General features: G+C 44.6%; 1 protein-coding gene and 1 long non-coding RNA gene across 5 annotated transcripts in view; one reads left to right on the top strand and one right to left on the bottom strand.

Annotated features, from left to right (window-relative positions):
- Positions 1 to 26491, top strand: part of ARHGAP31 (Rho GTPase activating protein 31) — a 110382-nt gene that overhangs the window by 973 nt on the left and 82918 nt on the right. The gene's annotated exons all lie outside the window — the stretch shown is intronic.
- Positions 14508 to 25313, bottom strand: LOC137225182 (uncharacterized). 4 transcript variants are annotated; one of them, XR_010943719.1, is made up of 5 exons: positions 24871 to 25313; positions 17131 to 17320; positions 15805 to 17039; positions 15449 to 15695; positions 14508 to 14903 (listed from the first exon to the last, which is right to left on the bottom strand). It is a non-coding gene; the product is annotated as an uncharacterized lncRNA (long non-coding RNA). The 4 variants fall into 4 exon arrangements; XR_010943720.1 differs by having other exon boundaries at positions 15461 to 15695; XR_010943722.1 differs by having other exon boundaries at positions 17154 to 17320.

Raw genomic sequence — 26491 nt, 5'->3', positions numbered from 1 at the left:
CCCACCCCGCTTCTTTTTGTTTGAGAGAGAGAGAGAGGGACTCTCGTAGGGCGTGTTGCCTTCAATTCCCAAGTTAATGTATTCCAGGCCTGAGCGCTCACTGTGCTTTTTTTTTTTAAACATACATGGTTCTTAAGGTGCGTAACGCTGCCACCCCGACGTGCAGAGGTTGTGTCAGCCCTTCCGTTTGTGTCACCCAAGCCATTAATGGGCGGTGCGCCGGTGCTGCTACACGTTTAACCGGCCACCTCTGGGGCTTGGGGGTGGGGGATTGAGAGGTCCTGTTCCCAAACTTTGGATGTCGGAGGGGAGGGAGGAGGCCTCGATCTGTGGTGTGGTGTTCAGTGGGATTCTCTCTGGGTACGTAATTATGACCGCCTTAGGTGTCCCTCCCGGGCTCTCCGATTTCATCCGCTCACATCTTTTTTTATTAATGTGCTGGAAGGCGGGGGTGCGGTGGATCCTGGCCGCGGGAGTGGTTGCACAAACATTTTCTGAATTTCTGAACTGATGCCAAATATATAGTAGCTCCCTCCCTCCCCTTCCCAACCCCTCAGACCCTCTACCTCCTCTTGGTTTTCAGATTAGCGTTTGGTGTGTCTGACAAGAAGAGTGTTGTAAAAAGGTCAGAGGGCCTTGATTTTAAAATAGTTTAGGGTCTGTACATGAAAAGGAGAGCCTCTATGTTTTCAAGGTCGGATTGGGAAAAAAAAAGGGAATCCTCCAGGGTAGAGACAACTTATTAAACGTTTGTTGGGGGGGGGAGGGCGAAAGAAAACAATCTATAATACAGTACCAGCATTTGAAGTGAGAAGTTTTTAATCAAAGGAAAGTTGAGGAAATTGAGCATTAAATGACTGCTTTTGTTAAGGTTGACTGGCCCTGCACTTACCCGTGACAAAAAGGCCTTGTCTTCAGAAATTTCAGTGAGGGAGAAAAAAGTCCACTATATGGGCCTTGTGTTTATACATAGATAGATACAACAAAGGGGGGAAACTGAAGGGCTAACTGCAGAATAACTCTGCCTCCAGGAAAATAATCTCAAAAACTATTTGATTAGCTCATATCAAATGTGCATCTCAAAAACAGAGCAGTGCTTTTGTTTCTATTTCATTTTTTTAAGGACTTAGCACCACCTAGTAATTTGCAGTGGTGTGATATTCCTGTGGTGTCCTTGAGTTCAGGGGCTGCCATGTCATTAGGACAGATGGCTTAGTATTTTACAGCTTGGGGGACCACAGGTTTCAAAACTGCCTCTTTTGTCCGCCTGCCGATGCAGGGGACGCGGGTTCGTGCCCCGGTCCGGGAGGATCCCGCATGCCGCGGAGCGGCTGGGCCCATGAGCCATGGCCGCTGAGCCTGCGCGTCCGGAGCCTGTGCTCCGCAATGGGAGAGGCCACAGCAGTGAGAGGCCCGCGTATCGCAAAAAAAAAAAAAAAACAAACAAACAAAAAAAAAAACTGCCTCTTTTGAAACTGGGACACAACTGAGTCAATTCATGTAATCCTCTCCAACAATCTGGAGAGGTAGATTTGAAATAACATCCTTAGGTTGAGTTTTTTTGAGTGTGAGAGAACTCCAACTATGCATCTTAATCACTACCCTCAGAAGTTCAGAATGAAATGGTTCTCCTCCACCTGTTTTTGCAGGGGGCCTTCAGGTTCATGTCCATGTTCACTTATGAATGCTCGTGGATACCACCTTTCACCAAGTGGGTGCTCTTCTGGGCCCTCACTCCAAAGCTGAGAGTTGCATGGAGGTGCTTATCAGTCCTGACTCATTCTTACAATGTCACAGATCCTAGGATGAGCAAGGAATCCTAGGGTTCTGTGAAGACTCCTCAGAGGCAGCTTTAAACGGTTCCTCTTTCACCTGATTTATATTTTGGGTTTTTATATATGTTTCGTTCAGGGAAAAAAAGAAAAGGGGCTACTCTTAAAGAAAAAAAAATTGAAACCAGTATCCCATGCTCTTCCTGCCCTGGGGAGAAGGGAGGGAAGCCGGGAGAGGTAAAGTGACTGGCCTCAGGTCATACAGTCAATCATGAGGGACGCAGAGGGCTCTGGCCCACTAGCCTCCTCTCCCCTCCCTGGCATCCTTGTCTAGGCCAACATTCTCCTCTAATGATTTTTTTTCCCGTTAACTGAAAGCAGACAGTCCTGCCCCAGAATCAGCAAACTTTCAAGACTGACATACCTGAATAAAGTTCCTTTGAAACAGAAGGAAATTGACCCACTTAATGATCCAGACACCATTATGGTGCCACGTAGGAATTAGGCAGGCATAATAAGCAGCCTATATAAATGAGAATAATTAGGATTTCTTTTTTCCCACATCTAAAACTAGTTAAGCAGTTGTCTCTTATTTTTCTTTTAGTGTAGCATCAATAAATAGAGTCAGTGCTAATGTTTTCTCTAAAACAATGTGTCCTCCTCATGGACTTTCTGAAACATGTATTGGTTAATAGACAAGGCCTGGACTCTGCCCCCAGGGAGGAAAAACTGACCTGGGTAGTGCCCCTTTGCTCACCACCTTGGAAGTTCAGCCCAGAATCCTGAGGGTGAGAAGTCAGCATGGTAACTAGGATCTAGAAGGCTGGGGAGGGCCTCACAAGACTGACATCCCAGTTACTCAGCTTTGGAGGTCAAGGATAAAATGAGGCGGAAAAGTGGATTCAGGTCTGGGAACACAAGGGCAGAAGGAAAGAACAGAGATGTGGGGAATCCAAGAGAACCCATGTGTTTGGGGAGGGAGGGAAATCTCTGAGCTGGGGTACAAGGCAAAGCTGGTGACAATTAGCTGTGCTCAGACCACCTGAACATGAGGAATTTATACCCCCGGACTGAGCACAGAGGAAAAATGTCATCCACTTCTGCCAGTTGCTGTAACCCAGTCCTGCTACCTTCAACTAGACAAATCTAATGAGGCAGGGTGACAAATAGGTGTTTAACTTAGCGCAGACGTTGCTCGGGGCCAGTGTTGTCCTTAATCTTTAGGAAGCTGATGAAAAGCAGAAACCTTTCCTTAGAAACACACACACACACACAAATCGTGTATACAGTTTCTTCAGGCAGCCACACAGATGCCATGTTCAGGCTCTGCTGTTGGTCATCCCAAGCTGCACGTAGGGTTGATACGAATGGCCAATTTCCCCCTTTTGCTTCTCTGGCCACTTTTCTCCAGGCTGGTGAGATCACCCAAGAATGGCATGAAGTTACGCCTGGCCAACTTAGCCAGTGTTTCTTTCCCTTCCCCTCCAGCATGGTGGCTGCTGCCCCAACCCCTAGCTCTCCCCCGGGAACCAGAGAACTTTCTCTTCCTGTCTGGAATAGAGGGAGAAGATCATCACTTCCTCACTGCTGATGCTGAAAATAGTACAGCTTTCTTTTTCTTCTTTTTGAACCCTGAATACGAAGACCCTTGCTTGCAGCTGTGTGATGAAAACCACATCGTGTCACCTGCAGTTGGGAGGCTGTGGGTGAAGCCCCGTGAGGCCAGAGTGCATCCCAGAGCATTTCCTACCTCTCCCCTCTGAATCAAGTGCTCTGGGTCTTCCCACAGTGCTTGAAAATGCTGGGGCCAGGAGTCAGGGGACCAGTAAGAGAGCATTACAGAAAAGCTATCTTCTGCCTCCGTGCTGGTCCCACTCTAAGGGCTGAGGACTTCCTCACCCTTCCCAACAATCTCTGCCATTTGACTCACTCCCTGGTAAAAAGGGATAATTGTCCATGCAATGGTTTGCCATGATGGTAGCACAATAGAATCACTTGGGGAGCATGAAAAAAAAGTTCATGTCCAGGCCCCCTCTCAGAACAATTAAATCAGAATCTCTTGGTGCCCAGGCATGGGTATGTTTTAAAAGCTTCCTAGAGGGCTTCCCTGGTGGGGCAGTGGTTGAGAGTCCACCTGCCGATGCAGGGAATGCAGGTTCGTGCCCCGGTCTGGGAAGATCCCACATGCCGCGGAGCAGCTGGGCCCATGAGCCATGGCCACTGAGCCTGCGTGTCCGGAGCCTGTGCTCCGCAACAGGAGAGGCCACAACAGTGAGAGGCCCGCGTACCGCAAAAAAAAAAAAAAAAAAAAAAAAAGCTTCCTAGATGATTCTGGAATGCAGGAAGAGTTGAGAACCACTGCTTATAGTGCAGGGGTTTACAGATCATTTTCTCCCTGGATAAGCAGCCTTGACTATTCAGAATGTACCCTCTGAATGTTTGATAAGAACCTTATTCCTGAAGGTTTTTTTCTAGTTCTTATCAGGTTGAAAAGAAAAAATATATATGTATTTGAATCGAGGGATTACAAAAGGTTCATAACAAATAAACACCCATTACAAAATATAATTTTAAGCTTGATGAGAGTAAGATGGCCCCAGCATTTCAAAGAACAAGGATAGGGCAATGGGAACTTTGAGGCATAGCTATTCTACATTTCTGAAGCTAAGTCATTCTCTCACTTTGTTTATTCGCTTATTTAAGAAACCAGTATAAGGCGCTGTGGAGGTACAGTGGGAGAGAAAGAAACAGGCACTCCAGACTCAAGAAATTTACAGTCTAAGGGATGTGAACAAACTTTCAGAAACCAATGGCTCAATTAAGCTTTGAAGTTAGCTGTCATGACTGAAGGAGAAAATGCAAAAGCTTTTATCTTCAATTAAATAGACAAAAAATCCAAACATAAACAGGAGCAAAGTGTTAGCAAGGAAGGTGAATATTTTTCTGTTCACGAGAAGATTTAACATTGAATGGCAGGGGCATCCTCTTTGGGTTAGTGGTCTCCTTCCCAGCGTCTTGCCTGGCATCGTTTGCACACCTTTCCTAGCTAATTCTTCATCCTTTGGGTCTCAGCTGCTTCTGGAAACCTTCCCTGATCCTCCCAAGTCAGGTGCCCCCTGCTGGGGGCTCCCATTAAGAGTTCTGGAAGCCTACAGCCTAGAATCCTAACTTTGCCTGTTCCCAGCTGAGTGACCCTGGAGCAAGTTACTTACCCCCTCTGGGTCTCACTTTCCTCATTTGTGAATTGAGGATAAGAGGACTGGTGTGAAGAGAAATGAGTTACTATGGGCAAAGCACTTAGCAGAGGGTATGCGTAAGGTAAGCTCTAAATGTAGCTGTTGTTATCATAACACCCTGGACTTGCCCTAGCATAACCACATGCTATCCATGACTGAATGCATGAGGGCTCCGATGAAGCGAGTAAATGATATGGTCAGATGGGTTAATTAAGCACCAAGAGGGACAGGAAGCAGAATGGAGAGTTCACGGAGGGATTTCCCAGAGCCTCTGGGGAGTGGACCATCCGTATACAGTGGTGGGAGAGCAAAATGTCAACCTGAAACTCAAGGGCCCTCAGAAAGATCTGAGAAAGGTACCCAGCCACTCCCGGACCTTCAGGGAACTGAAAGAGAAGTCAGGTCCTGGAGGTGGAGTTTGTGCAGACAGAACAGCCACCTCATGGGCTTGAGTTCAGAGGGGCATCCCCAGATCTGGGCTCCCACAGTGAAACAGGAAGAACTAAAAGAGGAGAATTAAGGCTTTTAAACCTGGAGCAAGCTGACTGATTGCATGAAGCCAAACTGTAACTGACTCTGCATGGTCTGGATATGGTAAACAACACACCCAGAGGATGGAAACAGCCATTCCGCCTACCCACACCCCTCCCTCCTGCCCAGTCTCCAGACCTCTGCCAGGAGCCCCTTGAGGACAGGCATAGCCTCGCCCTTCTTCCACCCCTACCACCCCCACTGGCAGCTGCCCAGATGCCTTCCAGCCGCTGGAGGCCCAGGCCTTGGGACTGCTAAGGTAGCCCCAGACCTGCCGTAGAGCCCAGTGGACCATCTGCTGGGGCAGAGGGAAACAAGTTGGAACTGGGAACACATTTTCCCATAGATGATGCTGTAAGTGGTGGATAAGCTCCCCAATGCCATCAGAGCGGTAGTTTTTGATACATTCTTTTTATTTCCCCCCTTAATCCATTAGGCATCTGTGGGCTAGCCTGGAAAGCTTTTCCTGTGGGAGTGGGGATGAGGGGAGAACACGTTGTAAATTCCAGAAGCTGACTGACCAAGGCAGTTCTGAAGCACTTGCTAGGGACCGATTGTTCCTGGGGGTCACCTCCCTGCAGAAAGTTTCCTGGGATTCCGTGGCAGAGGGTGGCAGAGGAGGACAGGGCTGAGAGGTCCAGGACTCAGTCTGGGGATAAGAAGTGCCCCCCAACTCCTCTTCCATTAGGTATTGGAACAAAGTAGTGATAGACCCTCTGGGTGGGACCACTTAGTGCTTATTTCCTCCAGAACAGGCTAGTCAGTGTGAGCTGCCGGGCACCTCCCCACCTCGCCCCCCACAACCCGCACCTTCTGGGTCTCAGGTCTCCACTTTCCTTGGTCTGGTTCCTTCACTCCAGTCTTGAGGCCCAGGAACATGGCGCTACTAGCTCTTTCGATTTTCTATTTTGTTTTCTTTTTCACTCATTGCTTGCCCTGTATTGAAGCCAAAGTGGCATTTACCCACTTGTCACGCTTCAGATTTAATTTTCTTTTTGCTTACAGGTGCATTCCCACCTGATTTTCTGTTTCTCTCTATGCCCCAACACAAATGTCACCCTTCAGTTTACTAGGTTTTGGTGTTCCTCCCTGAAATGACTGTCCTTGAGTCCTGATGGAGGTGGAGCCACAGCCTGATGGAACTTTAGGTGTCTAGATAGCAGCCCCCCACCGTCCCGCTAATCTTCCCCCCAGTATGCAATTTTAGGTAAGCCTTAAAATAAGGGACCCCTGAGAAAGCATGATGACTTCAAATCAGAAGAGACAGATACTGGTGCTAGATTTTTTTAAGAGCAGCTTTTGATAGAGAAAGCTGAGAACATTAGGCTGCTAAAGGAAGGGGGAGGAAGGGGGGGTGTCTTGGAAGGAGAGGAGGGACCCAGAAATGAAAGCTGAGCCCCAAACCACACCTGCTTGTTATTTTTAATTGTAGAGTTACAGTCTGCATTCATTGCTTACTATGTGCCAGTCACTTTATACGTACAAAGTAATATTTTCAAAATCTGTAAGAATTGGGCATTTTTACCCTTTTTACAGAGGAGAAAACTGAGATCCAAGAGGTTAAATCACTTGCCAAGATTGTAGAGATAAGAGAGGCAAGATTTAAATCCAGATCTAGTGTGACTCCCAAAGCCAAGCCTGTCTTAGGCACAAACACAATCTCCCAAAATAGCATATTTCATAATTTGACATTTATGTTACAGTTTTGTCAAAAGAAAAAAGAACTAACCTGCAAAAAGTAGCCTTTTCTCCCTTGCGTTGTTCTTCCCCCAGCCTAGATGGAGAATAGTAATAATAACAGCTAACGTTTGCATAGCACTTCACCCTCTGTCAGGAGCTTTTCACACACACGTACTCTAACCCCACCTAGTAACTTTCAAGTCCCCTACCTTTTCCTCCCAGGCCCCTCCCTGCCTACTGCAGCCACAATCCTCCTTCCCTCCTGGAACAGCACTTGCCTTAGAGTCAGAGGCACCCAGTTTGATCCTCATTCTACCTGATATTCTGTTTTCTCACTGGCTTTGTGTTTGCAAGTGGACGCTGAGCTCGGCTAAAGGCGGGTGGCCTTGGGCGGGTGGCCTTGGGCAGCTCATGCAGATTGGGTAGCTCGCTGGCCTCCCTGAGGCTAACACACAGCAGATGATTGATGGACCCTGTTTCCTCCTCAGGAAGCCAGAGTTAGAGCCCTTCTAGGAAGCTCAGGACCTGGGACATTGCTGATATGCTGGAACAGCAGGAATCCAAGATTGTTCAAGGTTCCCCACAAGGGCGCATAGCTACTCCCAGTTAGAAATGGACCCAGGCTTTGCACGGGGTGCCCCAGAAACACTGACTATCCCTAGTGCCTCACCAGTCACTCCTTGGTATGAATCACATTCTTGGCGGGGCCCCAGAACCAACTGAGTTTCTGGGATCGAGTCTCAGGCACTCTTTGTTCTAGTTCAAGCCTGGCTCATGCATACCATGCCCTGGTGCCATGCCCATGGCCTGATGCTGACCCAGTATGCCTCTGGGGGACCCCTCGCCGCCACCCCCCAGAGGGAGAGGGGTGAATGTCACCCTCCCCAAAAGCACCTTATACCAGCTCTTGCTGTTACAGACAGCAGAAAACAGTCTGACATAAAAAGTAGGAGGCTGGCAAACTAAATAAATCTATAACCTTCGTGAATTGAGCTAATTTGTATAATTATGCATATTTCTTTCTCTGGCTCTTTTCATGGTTTTATTCAGAAACCATCTTGTATGGGGCTTTCAATTCAATGCAACAAATATTTAATGGGACTCTAATATGCTGGACACTCTGGGGTTTACAAAGATGCTCTCAAGTTGCTCTTGGCCTAGTGGGTTGCGTAAGACAGGAAAATAACCAAAAGAGTACCAAGAATGAAATGAGGGTTCTACAGAAGGTGCGAGCGGGAGATGCTAACATTCAAGGCAACCGAGTGAAAGAGAACTATGAGTGGATTGTTTGTAAGGGGGGAATAAATCAATAAAACAATAAGCATCATCTGACCCGTGAGGAATGACGGAGATATAGAGTGGTTGGTTTCTACAGACAGGAAACCACATGGTTTTGCCTGATGCTTGTAATGGGTCACACCCTCCTGAGCCCTGGGGGAGAAGATGCTTAAACTGTGGGAAAGGTAGTTGACAGTGACTTGTAATGGCCAGGCTTGGAGGGGGGGGACCTCCAAGCCTGCAACCCTTTTGGCTGCACCCTTGGCCGGGGTGACAGAAGCTGTCTTCAGGGGCAGGAGAGTGATCCTACTGTCGGGAGAAGGCACTGTAGCTGATCACAGGTGTGGCAGTTGGTCTGGCTGTGTCTGCGCCTGGCCCAAGAGCAGGGGAACGGGAGATTCTGTTAAAACATAAAACTTTTAAAATGATGTCAACTGACCACCCTAAGTATGTTTCTTGATTAAATCTACGTGTGCATAAGTGTGCAGCCTCAGTCTCTCCCCGCTGCATGTGGAAAGTTCTCTTTTGCCCCCCCCATTTTATTTTATTGTTATTTTTAATTTTATTTACTTTGGGCTGTACCACACAGCTTGCGGGATCTCAGTTCCCCAACCAGGGATTGAACCTGGGCCATGGCAGTGAAAGCTGGGAATCCTAACCACTAGGCCACCAGGGACCTTCCCCCTCCCCCATTTTATATATGAAAACCAACTCAGAGAGATTAAGCAACTTGCCTAACATCACCCAGCTAGGAACTGGGAGAACCAGAAGTCAAACCGTGTCTGTCCGACATTAAATTCCGCTTTCCTAGCTTTGTCTCCTCTGGACCCAAACAGCTGCAGTCATGCCGGCAGTAAATCAGGGTCTGCTATGCAGAGCTGCATTTACCCATGCATTGCCAAGGTGATAAGTTCAGCAGGATTTAGTTCAACTTTAATAAAACTGCTGGCAATGGAGTTCCCATCCCCAGTTTTTCAAAGTCAAACGTTGAGGTTCCAAATGGCAGGATTCTAAACAGAGAGCATGCCCTGTTACCATAAGTAGCCCCTTCCACCACTGCTTTCCCATCTGTTTCCTGCATGTTGAGTATTATTGGGAAACAATGATGTCAATTCTTCCATATAAATCTACACCTCCCTATTGCCCCTCCCCTACAATGCATATTTTTGTTCTTCTTTCTGGCTTTTGTCTTGCTGTTCTGTTCTTTAAGGACTCACGCTTTTTGGCGTCAGTTATTGGCTTTCTTTTTAATATGTTTTAGCTATTTAAGCTTCATTGTGGCCTTCAAAGTGCACATGCTTCTCGGGTCCATATTTGGAAAATCCTTTGTTTGGCTAATAGCTAGAGTATGGGCCTGGTGTTAGTGGAGAGAAGCCATTTTGCTTTCTGGAAAAGCAAAGCTGGGTGCAGGGCTCTGAATCCGGCTCAGAGCTGAGGGCACAAACCCCACTCAAGGGCTCTCAGGGGCTGCATTATAGCTGTTGGACCCTGGACACAGAGCCTGCAGCTGAAGGTCAGGAAAATATATCCATCCAGTAACCTGTTTTCCCTTACCCAAGCCTGACTCTCCAATGAGACTTGGTTTCCTCAGTTCCCCTTTTTTTACTGCTCCTAAAGTCAACTTGGTTTCAGAAAGGAAAGGGGGGAGGCTGTTCTGGGGGCAGGTGGGAGGGGAGAGTATGAGTTGTGAATTATGGGTCCAAGAGTTCTGGGCCTCTCTTTTTAAGGCTCTGGCAATGATACTCAAACTTTACTGGGGCATCAGGATGACTAAAACTGGAGTGTTTACTTTTAAAATTTCATTTCATTTAAAATTTAATTTCAGAATTTGAGAAATATTGGTTAAATTTTAGTACACTTTAAGGAGTATTAGAAATACTCCTTAAGTTCCCATTTGGACTCCTTGAAACAAAATGGACATCTAATAAAAGTTTCAAATGGGCATTTGCGTAGGTCCAGTAGTATCTGAGTCTGTGGAGAACACACGATCCCACAGAATGAGTTCTACAGTTTTTAGGGCTGCAAGCTGTAAAGTGCCGTTGCAGGTCAGTGTTTTAGGTCAGTCCCTCAGAGATTCTGCTCTTGGAGGTCTGAGATGGGGCCTAGGGATCTACATTTTGAAGATGAGCTCCAGGCGATTGTGATATCTTTGGCCTACTGATCTCACTTTGACTAACTTGTAAAAAGAAGCAGCTAAGTGAAACCACATGATTTTTTTTTCGTTATAGTTTTTATATTGCCCCAAATTTCAACAGTGAACGTGTATTTTTACTACTTAAATTGAGGGGGAAAAATCTTTTTAAATTATTATGGGAATGTGGTATCTTGATTCATTGAATTTTTCATAAAGCCCTTTTGTTCCACTCCTTATTTAAAAACATACTCTTCATAAAGCCTGTTAGTTTGGTATCCTGCCTTAATAGATGCAGTTTAGTGAAATCAATTAACCTCTCGGAGAAGCAGTGCCTGTGGCAAAGTGGCTAGTATGTGGCTTTTATGCTGATGGTCTGCCTTGGTTCAAATCTCAGCTCTACCCCATGCTAGCTGTGTGACCATGGACAAGCTACCAAACCTCTCTGTGCCTCAGTTTCCTCATCTATAAAGTGAGGATTGTGAGAATAATAGTGCCTATCACACAGGGTCATTATGAGGATTAAATAAACTAGTGCACTGCCTGGAATTTAGTTAACCTTCCATAAGTGTTAACTGTGGTTCTTATTTCCTTGGTGATTAGAAATCTTATCCTGTTTCAGCCTCATTACTCAGAATGTGGTTCCTGAGTAATGCTACAGACAAGGAAGTTGAGAAGGAGATGAGAACAAATATTCTAAGTCTCCCATATATCCCTAGGGGTTTCCTTCTTTCTGTTTTTTTCTTTAATTCTCTTATATACACATAATTATTTATTTTCTTTGGTTGAATGCATAAAAATGCTGGTTTTAAGATTCATATCTGTTGATATAGATTTCTGGGGTGGGAATGTGGTAAACTTTCTAAATTGTACATTTCTGTAGTAATCAGAAAAAGAAAACAATTTAAAAGCAAAACTGGAAAGAAATAAAATGAGGGTTATGGGTTCTGGCGAAAGGCTATAATCATAGTGACCGCCATCCAACCTTCTACTTTCCATCTGTATTTCAGGAGAGTTATAAATCTGGAAAATGAGTCTGTTTCTGTCATTGATGGAACAGTGTAAAGCCGGGGTTTTAGCTGGCCTGTATGACATTTCACACGTGCCTATTTCTTTGCTCCACAATTGCATTTTGACAGTTGACTGAATGAGGTGTATCTGGCTCAATTTTAGGCCGTATGAACAGCATCTTAGGCTGTAGAGGGTGTGGATCAAGGGATCCACACTGCACTCTTCACAGGTTGAATCAGATAGGGAGTCTGTGTTCATTTCTCAGTGCTCCATTTGAAGCTGGAAGCTTATACACAGGAGTATATTGAAAAGGTGATCAGGATGGTGAAGTTTAGACCTTTATTACGTCTCATCTCCAACGACTGTCATGGTTTCCTAAATTGTCTCCTTCCTTGAGTAGAAAGAAAATGAGCTCCTTGAAGACTGACCTTTCTCTGTTCACCTGTGTGTTAGGTGTCTACGGGGCTGGTTCCCTTCTGGAGGCTCTCAGGAAGAATCTTTGCTCCCTCTGGCCCGTCCTCATATGGCCTTCTGTCTGATCTCCTGCCTCTCTCTTATAAAGACCTTGTGACTACATGAGATAATTCAAAATAATGTCCTCATCTCAAGATCCTTAGTTTGATCACATCTGCAAAATCTCCTTTAGCTATATGAGGCAACATTTACAGATGCCAGGAATAAGGACCTGGACATTTTTGAGGCACCATTACTCAAGCTACCACAGTCTTGTTTCCCCCACAGCATATGGTTGGCTCCATAGATATTAATAATGTGAATGAAGGGAATAGGGTGGTGATTGTGAGAGTGGAGGAATAGATGGACATCAGCATTTACTAAGCAGTTTCCATGCATCAGGCACGGGGTCAGCTGGGACACAGGGATGAGCAGGCATTATCTGTCCCTGTAGGGGCTCACAATCCCACGCAGGGGATGGACACATCCTCTGCTGAACCTCACACAAACCACAGGAGGAAGTGGATATCATCAGTTCTGACTCAGAGGAGCTAGATCTTCTACGATGAGTGGAATCTAAGTAGTCTCTGCCTGAAGGGGTGATATTGCAGACAGAGGGAACAATATAAGCAAAGGTGTCGAGGTGTAAAACAGTATGGCAGGATCAACATTCTGGAGAGAAGAACAAAGGGAAGAAGGTTGAAGCCTGAGCCACCTACCTTCCTGGATGAGGTTTATAGTAAGTTCCAGATTGAGAAAGGAAGAAGAATCTCGAGCCACATTCAAAGCGTGTGTCCTTTTTGCTGTTTCTATTGTTGCTGTTGAGAAAAAATTGGACCCTAGTCTAGGAATAAACTTCCTTCAGGGGGAGGAAAAGTGAGGTGCCCCAAGCAGCTGTAACTCAGGCTTTCAGAGTTCATTTCATCTATTTATTTTCCATCTTAGGAAATTTCATTTCTCTCTGTCTTATGGATGATAACCAGAGTGATGTTTAACATTTCAAATCCACGTTTTATTTGAGGCGAAAATTTTTGTAACATTCGTTCCCACCTGCCTCCCGCTCACATTTCTACTCCATCCCATCTCTTTTTCCCTCCAGCTTTCTCTTCATCCTGTCATCCCCCAATTTAAGAAACCATAGAGCAGATATCAGACCTATTGTTCTTGCCAGTTCTACTCCCAGGTGCCCTTTTGAGCTTGGCCCCGTGTGCTCCCATTCCACTCTGGGCTGACTGTCCCCACCTCAGAGCGGTCTTCCCTCCCCACCGGCCTAGGTCCCATCTCGGAGGAGACCTCAGGGTCCCTTGGAGGTGAGACTCCCTGTCTTGTGCCCGCCTTGCCCTTGCCAAATTCCAGAACTCCAAGAACTAAAAATACTTCAGTTTTTGCTTCTCCTGCTGGCAGGCACTCAAACTGATTTTGTCCCTTGTGACTGAATAGCAGAGGCCCAGAAGGGAGTGAGACTGGCAGCATGGTCAGCCGCTGCCTGAGGGGGCAACAGGGGCTTGTGTTCACTGCGGACAACGGGCATCTCTCTTCCCCCTTCACTGGGGTAACTCCTCTAGCGGTGCTCTGCCATCCCTTGGCTCCTGAGTAGGAATGGCAGGGGTCATGAAAAAATGCAGGATGCAATTTTAATGAGCAATAAACACCTGCTACAGGTGTGAGCCATCCTCTACCCTTGTAAAATTATTAAAGTAATTGTTAAAAAGAAATCCAAATGATACAGAGATTTATAAAGTACAAAGTCCCTTCTCACATCCTTGCAGTCCCATTTGCCAGTTCACAGTCTGGGCTGGATTCATTGAGACCAGTTCTGTCACGAGAACTTTCCCACTGAGGGAAATATGCTCTATCTACACTATCCAATATGGCAGCCACTGCCGCCTCTGGCTGTTAGCACTGGAATATGGCTAGTGCTACCGAGGAACTGAACTTTAACTTTTAATTAATTTAAATTTATGTAGCAACATGTGGCTCATGACTACTGCGTCAAACAACACAGAGACCTTTCTCTGTGTATGTACTAAAAAATACACATATTGAATGATTCTCTGTTTTTTTCCCCCACAAAGTTAAAGTTACAACATACATATGTTCTGAAGTACGCTGTTTTAAATAACAATAGATCTTGGAGAATGATCCATTTTTGTGAGTATAGTTCGATCTCACTCTTTTTAATTACTGCCTGAGATTCTGCTGAATGGATGGTTTTTAAAGTTAATTTTTTAAAAAAAATCAGGTATTACATTCCTGTGGTTCAAATTGTAAAAGAATTTAAAAGGTATAGCAAAAAATCTCCCTCCTATTCCTGTCCTCATCCTACCTGTTCCTCACCTGGGAAGGAACTAGTGTTAATTTTCTTGGAAATCTTTCATAGATATTCTGTGCACGTACAAGCAAATATATATATACTTTTTATAAAATACCATAATTTATTTTTTTAATTTATTTTTTTATTGTAGTTGATTTACAGTGTTGTGTTGATTACTGCTGTACAGCAAAGTGATTCAGTTATACATATATATATACATTCGTTTTTTATGTGTATGTGTGTGTATATATATTCTTTTTTTAAATAAATTTATTTATTTATGGCTGCGTTGGGTCTTCGTTGCTGCATGCAGGCTTTCTCTAGTTGTAGCAAGCGAGGGCTACTCCTCGTTATGGTGCGCAGGCTTCCCATTGCAGCGGCTTCTCTTGTTGCAGAGCATGGGCTTTAGGCGTGCAGGCTCAGTAGTTGTGGCACACGGGCTTTGTTGCTCCACGGCATGTGGGATCTTCCCGGACCAGGGCTTGAACCCGTGTCCCCTGCATTGGCAGGTGGATTCTTAACCACTGCACCACCAGGGAGGTCCCTATACATTCTTTTTTTAATATTCTTTTCCATTACGGTTTATCATAGAATATAGTTCCCTGTGCTATACAATAGGACCTTGTTGCTTATCCATTCTATATATAAAAGGTTACATCTGTTCACCCCAACCTCCCACTCCATCCCTCCCTCAATCCCCTCCCCCTTGGCAACCACCAGTCTGTTCTCTGTCTATGATTCTGTTTCGGTTTCATAGACAGGTTCATTTGTGTCATATTTGGGATTCCACATATATGTGATATCATTAAAATACCATAGCTTATTTAACCATTTCTTTATATCGAAATCTTCCTCTTTTTTACAAGTTCCTATAAAGCTTCTCTTATTGTCTAAATACTGTTCAGTTGATTTAGCATTTATTGAGTGTGTTGTATGGGCCATGCATCATTTTCGTTGACAACTTCTATTATCTGTAACTTATTGAATAGTAATACTGCTTCCCTTTGCTTATGATGAGGGTAGAATTTCCTAGCTCACTTACTTCTTATTATACCTTAAACTTGTTTTCCAGTCTTCCTGAGGGATGTTGGTTAGTCAGCCCATATTCTGTCCGTGTGGAGTCCAGGCCCCGGGTTAAGGCTGAGGCTGGGAGCAGGGAGCAGTAAGAAGCTATTTGCTGGCATATCCATGGCATCTTGATAACAGTGCTCTGGTCATCTGAGCCAACCTGGCCCAGACCACAGAGACCCGGGAAGAGCAGCAAAAGCAGGTGAAATGGAGGTGGCAGCCTAAACAGGAAAAGTATCCCAAAGTTGATCATACATATATTTTGCAGAAACTAAAGCCAGAGTGTATATTAAAGTAGGATTGAAATTAGTTACGATCGTAGATTCTTACAGTGGCCAAAAGGAGAATGTCTTGATGAGAGTTTGTCACCAACGTCACTCACTAAACCCTTCAATGGCTTCCCAATGCCCTCGAGACAAACATCAACTCCATAAATACCAACAAGGTTTACCAGCCCATCACACTCAAACACCTGCATCCTCTGCGGCCTCAATGGACACCATCTCCCCACCTGAGCAGGTCCCCTGGCCACGCTGTACTTCTCGTGGTTCCTCGAAAGTGCCGTGCTCCCCTTGCCTCCCCGTGTTTGTACATGCTCCACCCTCCGTGTAGAACACTCTCCCTGTCTCTCTTTTTAGCTCCACCACCTCAGTCTTGCCAACTCCAACCCATCTTCTGGGTCTCTGCTTGGATGTCTCGTCCTCCAGGATGCCTTCCCTGATCCTTCTGAGGAGGGGTTAGGGGCCCTTCCTATGTGCTCCCATTGTACCCTGTACTGAATGTACCACTCTCAGCCCCACCCTATTCTTGCCTCATTCTAGACTCTAGCTGACCCTGGACCAACTCTGTGAGATCAGGAACCATGTCCCCTGGTTTATCAGTTTACCACTGGCGCCTAGCATAACGCTCACAAATATGTGTTGAAGGAGTGGATGGACCCAGGGAAGGGCAATGCTGTCTTGGGTGTGTGTGGTGGTGGGGTGGGGATGGAGGGTGTGTTCTGCAGGAGTATTTTGCACATGTGTGTGCATCTGTCGTGTGTCTGTGTTTCAATGGGGAGACTGTGGAGGTGGAGGAGAAGCTGGGTGAGCTCTGGTGAAGCACTGGTGGAGCTTAGGGAGTCTTCATTTGGCAAATAATCATCATCTGGTTTTGGGCAAGTCATCCCACTCTCTGAATCTCAGTTTCCTCATCTAAAAGACAGGAATGAGAATTTGATGAGATAATATATGGAAGAGGGCTTTTAAAATGGAAAATAAATACTGTACTGATGCTACACTTCAGACACTAGTGCTCAGAAAGGGCTGAATGGCCACAAAGGCTGTACTTACTGATACTCTGTGAATCTGATGCCTCTTTGTAGCTAACACTCACTGCCATACTGGAAGGAAATCAGGAGAGCTGTTTCCCTTATGTGACCCTCCCACACAGCCTTGTGCCTCCCCCAGACCTTCCAGCTTCAACCATCTGCTCCCAGCAGAGGATCTTCAGGGTCTTGAAGTAGGTCATACAGGTGCACAGCTGGGGCTCCAGTGGCACCCCGTTCACTCAGTACCAGGATCCTCCTATACCAAGGCAAACAGAGAGATAAGTGAACCGGAAGCTAAATCATCATGTTCGAGCTGAAAGAATCTTAGGAAGTCTATCTATCCAAACCTCTCATTTAACACATGGAGAACCTGGGGCCCTGGAGAGTACAGTTGCTTGCCCGAAAAGATGCAGCTGGTCCAGTGAGGTTTTCTGGCTGCTCATTGGTGTTGGCCAGAAGTCATGGGTCAGCGTGTTTCTCAGAACCAACCAGCATCAGGGATCCCTGAGACAGGAGAAGAGGCTCAGATGATGATGCCTTTAGGAGAGAAGGAGGGTTCATAAGACTCCCTCACAGCTTGAGGAAAATATCCTTTATTATATAGCTGATTAAAAGGATGACATATATTTACCGGCATAGAAAAATGTCCAACGATATTTAAGTTAAACGAGTTTACAAAACAACACCTAAAGTGTACGTAATTCCATTTTGGTAACAATACATGTAAGAAGAACTCTGGAGGAATATGCTCAAAACGTTAACAATGGCTCTCTTTGGATGGATCCTTTTCTCTTTCTTCTGTATACTTTGCTGTGTCGCTGTCTGAATTTTTTTTTTTAATGATGAACATGTATGTTTATACTTTGAAAAAACAATAAGGTATTTTCATTTTTGTAAAAGCACACATATTCTCTAAATTTCAACTTTCTTTACTCTGATTTTGTGTTCATCAGACACCTTTTGTCATCTGTAGCTTGCTCTCCTATGCAAGAGCTTCCATCTATATACAGCCTAGACCCAATTGTGAATTCCTATAAAAAATGATGACATTGCCGTTTGACTTTACAAAGTCATCCCCTCAGAACTTGGTTGCAGAGGACAGATCACTCTCAGATGAACCTGCCAAATTCAGGCTCTGATTCTGCCAAGAAGACAAAGACCCTCCTACCTGCGATGACTCCACAGAGGCCATGCACACACCTCTCGAGTCCCTCCCTGAACATCAGCTGGACCTACAGTCCTCATGGCCGCTGCTTGGGGTTCAGGGTAAAGCGGTCTTGGAAACCTTTGGCATCGCATCCCTGAAGCCCCAACGTAGGGAGAGAGCTTTGGTTTGAGGTTGTGCAAAAGCATGGCTGGCTGGCTGGCTCCTCTGGCCACTAGCTGACACTCATAAGAGACTTGCATGATACCAACAGAGTGTGAGATGCATTTTTGGGGGGGTTGTAAAAGTGAGGTCCATGCTACTAGAAGGACAGAGAACCTGCCAAGACTGCAGGGGACTGAGGGTTGGGGAGTGACAAACCCTTACATGGCACCTTACAGAGTGCTTGCACCAAATCATCTCTTTTGTGCTTCACAGTCCTGTGAGTTAGATGAAGCAGGTCATCATTACACCTGCTGCATAACGAGGACACTGCTGTTCCCAAAAGACACAAAACTAATCATGCCAAATCTGTGGCCTTTACTTACTGCTCACTAGGATACAAGATTTATGTACATCGTGTACATGTTTAAAGCTCTGGATTGGGAATCAGAAGACCTAGGTATTAGTCATGTAACCTTGTGGGATTCCCTTCATCTTTCTGAACCTTAGCTTCCTCATCTGTAAAATGGGGTTAATAATACCTGTCTAGCTTGCCTCATGGGGTGGGGATCTGACAAGACAATGGACATGAAAATAGTGTGCTTTGAAAATAGTGAATTGCTAAAGGATTATAAAGTATGACTAATTTCCCAGTGTGGTACTGAAGGATATGTGTTTGAGTAACTTTTGCTAAAGAGAACTGTTATTTTAGGACTGGATAAACTTAATACAGTCCACAACAATCCAATAACCCCCAGCCAGCTCCCTAGGAACCCAAACCTTCTATTTTCACACCCCCTGTCCCGCTTCGGGTAGATTCTCTGCTTTAAAGATAAGTAATCAGGTTTCCAGGAAAAGAGAGGCATCCCTGACCAGCTGCTGCTTCTCTCCAAATCCCCTGGGTTGGAGTGGGCTTGAGTTAGGGCCTCTTCCTGAAATAGTTGCTTGGGGGACCATACTTTAATCCTAAGAGACTGAGCTTGCCTGCTTATTTTGAGGGCTATTTAAGTACAGATAACTTTAAATCTGTGCTATGGAATTGGGAGATGGGAATTGACATATATACACTATTGATAGTATGTATAAAATATATAACTAATGAGAACCTACCGTATAGCACAGGGCACTCTACTCAGTGGTGACCTAAATGGGAAGTAAATCCAAAAAAGAGAGGATATATGTATATGTATAGCTGATTCACCTTGCTGTACAGTAGAAACTAACACAACATTGTAAGCGACTATACCCCAATAAAAATTAATTATCTTTTAAAAAATCTGTGCTATGCTTTTCTTATAGCAGGGGCCACTAGAGAGGCCTGAAGGGAGGGCTCTGGGGTCCCCCCACCTTGCTTAAGCCAGAACACTCTGCTTTCTTCAGCGCTCTTTCTTTTATGCTTCAGGGTGAAATTTATCTGAACAAAGCACTTCATGCTTAGAAGAAAAGTCTGAAAACCACTACTACTTAGATCTGCAAATCAGCAAAACTTTTTTGTCTCATGGTCACCCACCCAGCCAACTATTTATCTCCCATGGCCCCTCCTGACCTCACTAATACCTCCTCTCTGAGATCTGCTGCCCTTAGGTTTGCCCTGGAACCTTTCCTCTGGGCAGTCCAGGTGTTATGTTGTGTCTTGTTTTGTTTGGAGATAAGACATCTCACAGAGCCTGCGGAATAGACATGCAAAGTCAGTTCTGGGGGTGAGGGAGGGGGGGAGACTGCCCTGATATGTAACACGCTGTTTTGTGTTTTACATGATGTGAGAAGGTTCCATTTTCAATGGAAACAGTAAAGAAATGAAGCAGAGCCGAAGGGCTGGCCTTAATGCCACTTCTCTAAATTTCTATGAATAGTTCCTGGCCTTTTCGCCATCGTGGATGTAAATGTGTCTATGTGAACAGTGGCAACAAAGAATAATTTCTGGCACTACAGATGCATCCCAATGAATGTTTAATGAAAGAGAAGAAAAGAGAGGAAAAAAGAAAGGAAGGGGGATAGGAAGGAAGAATGGAATTGGAAGTTGGTACAGAAAAGGAACTTTAGAAGTTTTGAAGCAGCCAACCTAGGTTGAAGTCCTGCCTTTGCTAATGATGTTTTGTGTGACGTGGGGTTAAGTACTGCATGTGACATGGAGTGGCATATAATATATCTGCTTTATGAGGATAAAAATATTTGTTTCATAGACCTCACAGGGATGTTGTGAGGATCGGCTGGAACCGTGAATAGGAAGGGGACTTGCAGATTTCAGTTAAGAGGCCATTGTTGTTCCCCAGCTGAAGACCGTCATCATTTTTTTTTTTTTTCACTGTTCTTTGAACAGATGGTTTCAAGAATTAGGGTCTTTCCCTCTTTCATTTTAATTTTGGAGCTTTGAAACTAAACCCAGCTGTGTCTACAGTTTTTCAAATGCTAGGTCTCAACGGTTTTTCACCAGGTAGAATTTAAAACTGATATAAACGACCTCCATTGGAACTCTTGAATAATAACTCTTGTGATAAGAATAATTTAAAGATAACACTATTGACAGAGGGGTTATACTCTAATCTTTTTAAAAAAATCATCTAATAATTTGAATTTTGCTTTGAATGTAACTTTTCCACTCTGCAAATGCAGGTATGCTTGGTTTTTCATGAACTTCACTCACATTATTTAGAAAAATGAGATATTTTTCTTACCGATCAACTAATTTAATTTAGCTTCACAGAGCCTAAAGAAATGACACTGTCCTTGTTTCTTGCCTAACGTAGCAAATTTCCAAATGATATAGATTATTTACATATTTTATTTAGACTTCCTAAGACAGCTAGGACTTTTTTACACTTGCGTACTCTTAATTGAATGCTGTGGAATCAGTCTCTCATTTATGATTTATTTTGAGTTAAACATTCAAATCTCTGTCTAAAAATTTAAAAACTAAGCTCAGCTAGTTTTGTGGAATGTAGTAATAATTCAATGAGCAAATATTTCTGGGAAAAAAATTTGAGAAGTAATGAAAACAAGCTAAACTACATTCCAGTATTGGATGGACATCCATCTCTTGGTCCAACGACATGCCCATTTTTGTTTTGTTTTGTTTTTTTTACGTACAGGTCACATTGCTCCCCAAAAAATGCCTTTCAAAGTAAGCGATGCTGCTGATCTAGTCTATCTTGGGATTCACTGTTAAAAAATTCTTCACTTCTGCTGCCTTCTTTTGGGCAATAGCAAACAAACATTAACAACTGTGGAGCAGATGTTCTAACTGAAGAAGATTCCAAAGCTGGGCTCAGACATATCCCCGACCAGAACAAGACACCAACCACAGAGATTAATCTTCTGGTATGGGTGTTATGAGATAAAAGCACCTTCTGGATTTCATCACATATTTTTATAAAACAGTCTAGAGGGTTTTTGTTTGTTTGTGTGTTTTAGGACAAGGTAAAAAAGTTCTTCCATTTTGTGAGCCCAAGTGTCATATAAATGCTTATGTTTGGTGTTTGGATTTTAGGCAAAGTAAACAGAAGTGCTTTCTGTTCCGCTATTATAATTTTTTAATAAGATGATTTCTCTACTGCTTTTTTTTTTTGATGGAAGATATTAAGAAATCACTGTACCTTGTAGCATAAGATTCTTTAAGATGCTAAATTTCACTGCATTCCATGAGTTGCAGGATATCAAACAAGACAGTTCCCACCTTCCATCTAGGTACCCATACAAAGTCATATGCAACCCAAACATCGTGCTGCCTATTTCTTCATTTAACCAACAAGTGTTTGTAGAAATCCTACCGTTGTCCTAGTGCTGAAACATCCTATCTCCTGGCTCTAGTTAGCCTTTAACTGTGAAAGTTTGAAAAGAACCATAATTGGTTCTTCCTGCCCACTCTAAGCTATTCCAGTGAATGGAAATAGAGTGATAAAGTTGGGGAGGCTGGAGGGTGATGATGTAGGGGAGATTAGAGTGTTGTTAGGGGAAGACAGTGAATCCACGAAGGTCCAGATTCTAGCCCTCAACTGAGTGGGTCCTCCCACCTCATTAGGTGGGGGCGAGGGGGAGTGAGAAATAATCCACACATGTTGAGAACAGCAAGAGAGGTGAGATCCGCAAGGGATCTCCCCTGGTAGGGGAAGAATCAAGAGAGGGGAATTGGAATCACCCAAGACATCATTAAGCCCAAACAGAGAGCTTTCTGTGTATGGTTTGGTAAATTCCGTGTTCACCACCCAGGGAATCCTAGATTTCAATCCCAGAACAAGAGCTTTGCCTTCTACCTAACATAGTTTCAACATAATTTCAGCTCCATCGGTTGTTTTCATACAGTATCTAGTGTTAGATTATTTGCAGGATACTTCAGTTTTCTTCGTTCTACCAGATCCTCACACAAAACCAAAGGAAACCTGCTTTTATTAATTAGTGTATATTTTCACTGCTGCATAAGGATCTCAGGAACACACAGCATGTAGATATGAGGCTTTCTTGGTTTTCTCCCATTCCCCTCCCTGTGTAAAAGGAATGGGCTCCAAATAAGGGAGCCCATTTTGTTAAACCTTTGTTTAAGCATTTCTCAATCCATAATCATCTGCTTGAGCTGAGATACAAAATACTGCTATCAACAGTCTTGGACTAAACAGGAACATGTCGAGTTCATTTTGCACATCTAATCTCCATGATTAGAAAATATTCTCCTGATAAATACATTTATTATAAAAGAACTTTTATGGTGCCATTTTCAAGGTGCCAAACCTTACCGTTTACTCCCTTATCTCCTTTCCTAAGTAATTATGTTTATGAATGTATTCTTTCCTTTGCCATTAAGAGTTGTATTCCAATCTTGTTCCCTTCCGCCCATGAATCAGCATGTCCTTGCCAATCAGGAATCAGCTACGATCGCATCATTTCCTTTTTGGTTCATTAATGTATTGGATGCATAAAAATTGCCCATCCCCAAACCCTACCACACTGTTGGTGGGAATGTAAGTTGATGCAGCCACTATGGAAAACAGTGTGGAGTTCCTCAGAAAACTAAAAATAGAGTTACCATATGATTCAGCAACCCCACTCCTGGGCATATACCTGGACAAAACCATAATTCAAAAAGATACATGCACCCCTATGCTCACAGCAGCACTATTCACAATAGGCAAAACATGGAAACAACCGAAATGACCATTAACAGATGAATGGATAGATGAGATATGGTATATATAGACAGTGGAATACTCAGCCATAAAAAAGAACGAAATAATGCAATTTGCAGCAACATGGATGCAACTAGAGATCATCAACCAGAAAGAGAAAGACAAATACCATATGATATCATTTATATGTGGAATCTAAAATACGGCACAGATGAATCTATCTATTGGGTTGGCCAAAAAGTTCATTCGGGTTTTTCTGTAAGATGTTATGGAAAAACCCGAACTTTTTGGCCAACCCAGTACAAAACAGAAACAGACTCACAGACATAGAGAACAGACTTGTGGTTGCCAAGGGGGAGGGGATGGGGAAGGGAAGGACTGGGAGTTTGGGATTAGCAGATGTAAACTATTCTATATAGGATGGATAAACAACAAGGTCCTACTGTCTAGCACAGGGAACTATATTCAATATCCTGTGATAAACCACAATGGAAAAGAATATGAAAAAAAGAACATCAATATGTGTCACTCTGCTGCACAGTAGAGATTGGCACAGCATTGTAAATCAACTATGTTTCAATAAAAAAAATTTTTTTTAATTACGCATCCCCTTTAACTCCCACATACCCTTTAAATTGTGGAAAATCTTTCAGTTAATGGGAAAATTGCTCAAGTACCTCTTTTCTTCTTTCACCCAGGACTGGTGACTTCCTTTATATATATATACATATATATATATATATATATATATATATATATATATATGTATATATATATATACACATACACACACACACATATATGAATGAAATTGCTACTGAATATATATTTATATCTTTAAGAATATATATATCCATAAAACATACATTATATATGTAAAGTTTTTGAAATAAATATCTCAGTATTTTAATTAATGATACATGCTTTTCCCCATTGTACAGAAATTAGAAAATACGTGTTTTAGAAAGAAAAAAGTACTTGGGTTAATCCTACCACAGAAAGATATAATTTATTTCCAGGATTTTTTTTTTCTATGTATATTTTCCACATAATTGTGATTACATCGCATATATCTAATGTTGTGTCTTACTTTTCTCCCTTAGCATTATAACCTAAGTCTTTATTCTGGTCATCAAACTGTACTTTTAGCATTATTTTAAGGCTCTGTAATATTTTATCATGTAAATGTACCAGTTTATTTACTCCTCCCCATCATTGGGCATTTAGATTATATATTTTTTAATATTATAAAGAAGGCGACAGTGACTATTTCGAGGCATATGGCTCTTTGTTTATGTTATAATATTTCTTTGGAAGAGATTCCTAGAAGTATAATTACTGGATTAAAAGGTGTATAACTTTTTTGGTTGGGAGCGAACAACTCAAACTACTAAGGAAAAAAGGGGCTGGTGGTTATTGATTCATATATGTAAACCTGAGCAAAAGCAAGGGTAGGGGCTGGGGGGGCTGGCTTCAGGAAGCTGGAGGCTGAGGCTGGAATTGTAGCTTTCTGATTTTTTCTTTGCCTCTGGAATGGCATAATAGCATTTAGCTTACAGAGATAAGTGAAAACAGATATAATGCAATTCAAGTTCCTAACCCACAGTGACAACCCTGCACCATCTTAACATCTCTTTTTTAGAGCCAAGATTTTATCAACTTGCCTTGCGTGGTGGTTTAGTTTCACCCATCACTCCTCCTGGCACCTGTTCTCCGTTTGGCCGGCTGTGTTCCTTGGACGTCTCCCGCGTGCCAGCCAGCTCTTGCACCTCACACCCCCATCTCTGTTTCCACTCGGACTGCCCTGCCCAACCATCTCCCACCCCAGCCTCCCACCCCAGGGCTGGGAGGCCAACGTGGAAAACAAAGGAATCTCTGATGGAGAACCGGCTGGTTTGGGAAGGACAGGCCAAGCAGAGGAGGTGCGCGGGGCGCTCTTTTTCAGCAGAGACCCTCATTTCACTCCATTTCCCTCTTTGCCTGCTCCTCTGTCGTTCGCTTGCTGACCTGGGTTTAGGTCAGACCCGCGCCGGGCTCCGTGTCAGGGATGGGACAGGGGACAGGGGCACCGGCCCAGCCCGGCGCAGGCTGCGGGGTCCTGCGACACCCCCTCCCCTGCCCCTTGCCACTCCCTTCCCCTCCTCCAATCCGCATCCCCAGCCCTGCCCCCCACCCCACTCCCCACCCCCGCCAGCTGGGGAGACGGAAACTCCTCCCTAAAGGCCCTTGGGACCCAGGGGCGCACAGCCGCGCTCTGTCCCTTCAGGCGGCCTCTTCAGCTTTCCTAACGTCAAGGCCAGGTTCCCTCGGATCCCTCTCAAAAGAAACAATGACGCTGGCTTCTGCTCCCTGCGCCTCGGCTTCCTCTCCCGCCACTCCGCCCACGGGTTTCTGATCCCCTTTAGGCGTCCGGAGCCCGACCCCCTGCGGCTTCGGGGAAAGCCCTGCGCCCCCGCGCGCCTCCCGCCGCTTCCCGAAACCCCTCGGACCACACTGAGTCACTCGGCGCCCGGCGGACTCCTGGGCGCAGCCCGGCCACTAGCTCCCGCCGCCTTCCCGGGAGCCGGGGTCCCCGGCCACCGGAGGCCCCAACTGCGACCCGGCAACTCGCGTCGGTGCGGCCCCGGCAAAGGGTGGGGTCCTCACCCAGGGTCAGGGTGCAGACCCGCACCCAGAGCAAGAACAGAGGGAGGAGGGGTGCCCTGAACATCAAACACGGGTTTTGTTTGTTTGTTTTCTTAACCACATCCAGGAAGAAGGGAAACCTGTCAGATAACAGGAAAGGAAGAAAGAGAGAGGATACATCAGAACTTTAGGAAATTGTTTTAATTGCCTCATGTGACATACTATCAGTTGAGAGAGGGAAACCTGTGGAAACACCGGTGGGGGGCTGGCTCAAGGCCTGGTTAGGCCATCTGCGGCAGGGCGGGGTCCGGGGCTGGAGCTCACCAGCTGGAGGGTGTCGGGCAGGTCCTCTGAGCTTCAGGGTCTCGGGCGAAACGGAGCGAACCTTTTATCACAAAATGTTTATATCACCTTTGCGGCTCATATCCTTTCAAAGGGAGGCATTAACTTCATTGTAAGGGAGGCATTAACTTCATTGTGAAAATCTTCAGCTATAGTGAGAGATTTCCTTTTGCTCTCCCCGCCTTGCAGATTAGTTACATTCTAATGTAGGTTTGGACTATTGATGCTGTTTCCATGTTTCCTCTCCTTCATCCTTGCCCTTCTGTCCAGGTGGGTCCCCCAAGGAGACAGAGAAGGTACACTCATGAGTGAAAAAGA

The sequence above is a fragment of the Pseudorca crassidens genome, chromosome 5 (genome assembly GCF_039906515.1).
Source record: "Pseudorca crassidens isolate mPseCra1 chromosome 5, mPseCra1.hap1, whole genome shotgun sequence".
Classification (NCBI taxonomy): domain Eukaryota; kingdom Metazoa; phylum Chordata; class Mammalia; order Artiodactyla; family Delphinidae; genus Pseudorca; species Pseudorca crassidens.
This window is presented reverse-complemented; position numbering and strand designations above follow the sequence as displayed.